This window comes from Saimiri boliviensis, chromosome 4 (assembly GCF_048565385.1).
Source record: "Saimiri boliviensis isolate mSaiBol1 chromosome 4, mSaiBol1.pri, whole genome shotgun sequence".
Lineage (NCBI taxonomy): Eukaryota > Metazoa > Chordata > Mammalia > Primates > Cebidae > Saimiri > Saimiri boliviensis.
In genome coordinates, this window is record NC_133452.1 from 164,617,284 (window position 1) to 164,622,212 (window position 4,929).

Here is a 4,929-nt window from a genome sequence, read left to right on the forward strand (position 1 = left end):
AAAAAGATGATTGACAATATGTTCTACAGTATGAATGTTTCAAAAAAGAAAAAGGTAGTCAATTTTCTGCAACTCATTTGGGGTCTAACTTCTTTTTATACCAATTGTGCAGACCAGGTGCAGTAGCTCACACCTGTGAAATCCTAGCATTTTGGGAGGCTGATGCAGGATTACTCGAGCTCGGAAGTTCAGAATAGCCTGGGCAATACAGTGAGACTTCATCTAAAAAATAAACAAATACACACACACACACACACACACACACACACACCCCTTAAAAATAAAAATAGCTGGCCGGGCGCGGTGGCTCAAGCCTGTAATCCCAGCACTTTGGGAGGCCGAGGCGGGTGGATCACAAGGTCGAGAGATCGAGACCAACCTGGTCAACATGGTGAAACCCCGTCTCTACTAAAAATACAAAAAATTAGCTGGGCATGGTGGCGCGTGCCTATAATCCCAGCTACTCAGGAGGCTGAGGCAGGAGAATTGCCTGAACCCAGGAGGCGGAGGTTGCGGTGAGCCGAGATCGTGCCATTGCACTCCAGCCTGGGTAACAAGAGCGAAACTCCGTCTCAAAAAATAAAAAAAATAAAAATAGCTAAGCATGGTGGTGTATGCCTGTAGTCCCAGCTACTTGGGAGGCTGAGGAGAAAGGATCATTTAAGGCCAAGAAGCAGAAGTTGCAGGGAGCCAAGACTGCAGCACTACACTCAAGTACTGGCAACAGAGGGAGACACTGTCTCAAAAATAAACAGGTAAACAAATCAATCAGTAAATAATTGTGTATCCAGCTAGATGTAACCACATATGACTATGGTTCCAGGTACTCAGGTGGATGAGGTAGGAGGACTGATTAAGTCCAGGAGTTCAAGGCTACAGTGAGCTGTAATTGTACCACTGAATAGACACTGTATTCTAGCCTGAGCAACATAGAGGTACCCCATTTCTTATAATAATAATAATAATTAATTATTTAAGTAATTTGTATAACTGGAGAACTCATCATTCAAGTAACTTGTATACCTGGAGAAAAACATATGACCGTAGCTGCCATCTTGCGTTCCCGTGTGTGTGCGCCTAATCTCAGCTGGTCCACCCGAGACCCCTTGAGCACCAACCCTAGTTGCAACCCCTTATCCGCTCCAACAAGATGAAAGAAACAATCATGAACCAGGAAAAACTCGCCAAACTGCAGGCACAAGTGCGCATTGGTGGGAAAGGAACTGCTCGCAGAAAGAAGAAGGTGGTTCATAGAACAGCCACAGCAGATGATAAAAAACTTCAGTTCTACTTAAAGAAGTTAGGGGTAAACAATATCTCTGGTATTGAAGAGGTGAATATGTTTACAAACCAAGGAACAGTGATCCACTTTAACAACCCTAAAGTTCAGGCATCTCTGGCAGCAAACACTTTCACCATTACAGGCCATGCTGAGACAAAGCAGCTGACAGAAATGCTACCCAGCATCCGAAACCAGCTTGGGGCAGACAGTCTGACTAGTTTAAGGAGACTGGCTGAAGCTCTGCCCAAACAATCTGTGGATGGAAAAGCACCACTTCCTCCTGGAGAGGAGGATGAGGATGAAGTTCCAGATCTTGTGGAGAATTTTGATGAGGCTTCCAAGAATGAGGCAAACTGAATTGAGTCAACTTCTGAAGATAAAACTTGAAGAAGTTACTGGGAGCTGCTATTTTATATTATGACTGCTTTTTAAGAAATTTTTGTTTATGGATCTGATAAAATATAGATCTCTAATATTTTTAAGCCCAAGCCCCTTGGACACTGCAGCTCTTTTCAGTTTTTTGCTTATACACAATTCATTCTTTGCAGCTAATTAAGCCGAAGAAGCCGGGGAATCAAGTTTGAAACCAAGGTTAATAAAGTTCTTTGCCTAGTATTCAGTTTTATTTTTTATTTCATTGACACCAATCTGTACACAGTAAACAAAATTGCTTATAGAAAGCTAATCATGGCATGTAATATGGCTGATAACCTTTGGAATTTGATTAAAGATTTAAAATCACAGTGTAGTATAAAAAAAAAAAAAAAACATATGACCACCGAGTAAAGTACAGCAGTCCACTACTGATGATAGAGTTCCTTTTACTTGCTTCTAATCTTTTTATTTCTTGTAAAACTAGAAACATGGTGCACCCATTAAAGGCAGTTCATCAAAGAACTGCATCCAAAGTATAGGATGCGTTATCTGCTGCTCGCTGCAAATAGTGGATTTGTTCATAAAGAATCAGCAGGACTTTTAACTTCTCAGTGTGTACATATGCACGTGCAAGATCACATGTACGTGTGTATATGTGCTGTGTGTGTGTGTGTGTAAACTATGACAGATAAAACCATTTTGCCTATGTAAAAATATGTAACATAACTTGTACTTCTCACAAAGGAATTGTTTTTCTGTCTTCTGCACTCAGTAGGTATCTCCAAAACATAATCTCCTATTTGTATGGGTGCATGTTGGTTCAATTTTACAGTTCTTATTGCAATTTACTTACGGTACGAGAAAGGGATTGTTGAATTCCCAGTTCTAAAGATAGTTACTTTTTTAGTGACACAGATTAATACATAATACAGTTCACCCTTGAACAGGAAGGATTCAAACTGCAGGGGTTTACTTACATGCAGATTTTCTTATGCCTCTGAAATCCGTAGACAGCAAGATCCACCTCTCCTCTTCCTCCACAGCCTAATCAACCTGAAAATAATGAAGACGAAGACCTTTGTGGGGATCCACTTACGTTTTATGAAAACTCGATATATTTTTCTGATGATTTTCCTTCTTATAGCGTCATTTCTCTAGCTTACTTTGTTGTAAGAACACAGTACATAATAATGCAGCACAAATAAAATAGGTTTTAATGGACTGTTTATGTTATCAGGAAGGCTTCCAGTCAATGGTGGGTTACAAGTAGCTAAGATGGGGAAATTAAATGTTATACTCAGATTTTCAACTGCACAGTGATTAGAGTCCGTAACCCCCACATTATTCATGGGTCTACTGTAATTCTTTATTTACTAAATACAAACAATTTATTATAAAAATGAAACAGAAGATCCCTATGTATAACAACTTCAGTTTGTTATAATGTGACTATAGAGAAAACATACAACATGCTAACTTAACAATCTTTTTTCTTATGCAAAAAATATTATATAGAATTTTAGGGATTGTAAGTAGGTAAATTATTTTTTTTCAGACAATACTGTTTCAGATTATAAATTAGATATAACTACCTTCTTAAATAACTCTGAATTCCAAACTAAAGAAGTTAAATTTTGAAAATTAATTTACATACATGTATATACATATATTTACTTGTAATTTAAACTGGTCTTTTTCCATTAAAACTACCTTAATCTTACATCTTACTTTCTTTTTTATCAAGAGGACCAACAAGATAAATGAGAAATTTACTATCAGAAGTCTTACTTGCATTGAAGTATCTTCTTTTTATGTTTCAAAATTGGTGTCAAATTCTATGTATAAAAAAGTAATAAAACTGCCATTTTAATACTGAAATAAAAAATATTTACCAAACATATTAAATTCTTAGACCATTGCAGGCAATATAAGTGCTAATACCAGAACTTTAATTTCTATCCCATATACTTCAAAATTTTAGGCTTTACAATTTTATTAACCTTCTAATTAAAGAAAAAAAAGGTGAAGTACTCATAAATGGAGCACAGCTCAGTAAATTAACTGTAGTTAGCTGGACATCATGCAAAGTGTCCTGCACTCAGAACAAGTCCTTGCTCTGTAACCAACAGGTATTTGTATTCAGGCAAGTTGCTTCTCTTAGGCTCCACGGTTTCTTCTAACAAATAAGGATTGTGCTACCTTACTTCACTAGGTTGTTAAGAAGATATAATAAGATTACATACTTAAATCTTCAGAGAAATAGTAAAGCAATGAAATAATTTATTCTTGAACTTTATTGCTGAAACTATTTTATAGGCCAAATAAAGCTTGATGTGTGTTTTTCCATAGGTTCTAATATTCAAATATGGCAGTTTTCATAAAATGTTATTAAGTGCTAATTTTGCTTATTAGTTGTATGTATTGTGGCTTATAATTCAGGACATTTTAGCTAATTCGTAACTTATAACTAAATTTATATATATAAATATCTCATTTAAACAGATAACATAATTGTCCCCTATTACTGAGCTCATCAATCACACCAAGAGCAGAAAATTAACAGATGTCAAAATCTGGCTTGAACAACCACCACTCCTTCTCTACCGCCTCAGACTCCGAGCCAGCACATCTGTGCCTGGATGCTGGATCTCCACAGCCCTCTCCAACTAACGTACAAGAAAAAAACCTGCTTTTATTGTTTTTCAGGTTTATGAAGGAAATGCAAGTTGACATTTTCCCATTTCCAAGACATTTACTAACAGCATATTTGCATGTAACACCCCATATATTACTCAGCTCTGTTCTTATTTCATAGATCAACATACATCAATAGTTTTATAGTGATAATCACAATTTTAATATCGGGTATCTCCTGTTTTGTTTTGACTCACACTGCTTCCTTGGAGCTGGTCAACAAATACTCAAATGACCTTCCAGGGGCAATGCAAAATACGCAATGCTTTATGAATCTGTGTGCCATCCTCAGGCAGCAGCCATGCTTATGCTTATCTGCTCTCTATTGACCCAATTTTAAAGTATATGCTGCTGAAGCAAGTACAAAGCCCTGTTTTATACATGGATAAAACAATAAATACAACCTGCAAACAATAAATAATAATAATAATAATAATGGAAATACTAATAGTCATAAACTAAAAGTCCACACTTCAAAAATTAAAACTAATACAAAAACCTTTAGCTAATATAAGATTACAAGACCAAAAACATCAGATTACAAATAACGTGGATACTCAGGAGTCATAGATGAAGCT

The 4,929-nt window shown here is 36.5% G+C and overlaps 1 non-coding gene and 1 pseudogene across 1 annotated transcript; one reads left to right on the forward strand and one right to left on the reverse strand.

Annotated features, from left to right (window-relative positions):
* Positions 1-1,111: 1,111 nt before the first annotated feature.
* On the forward strand, positions 1,112-2,023 carry LOC120361133 (transcription factor BTF3 pseudogene; annotated as a pseudogene).
* Positions 2,024-4,602: 2,579 nt separating this feature from the next.
* On the reverse strand, positions 4,603-4,711 carry LOC120361187 (U6 spliceosomal RNA). Its single transcript, XR_005577533.1, has one exon. It is a non-coding gene; the product is annotated as a U6 spliceosomal RNA (small nuclear RNA).
* Between the last annotated feature and the right edge of the window lie 218 nt (positions 4,712-4,929).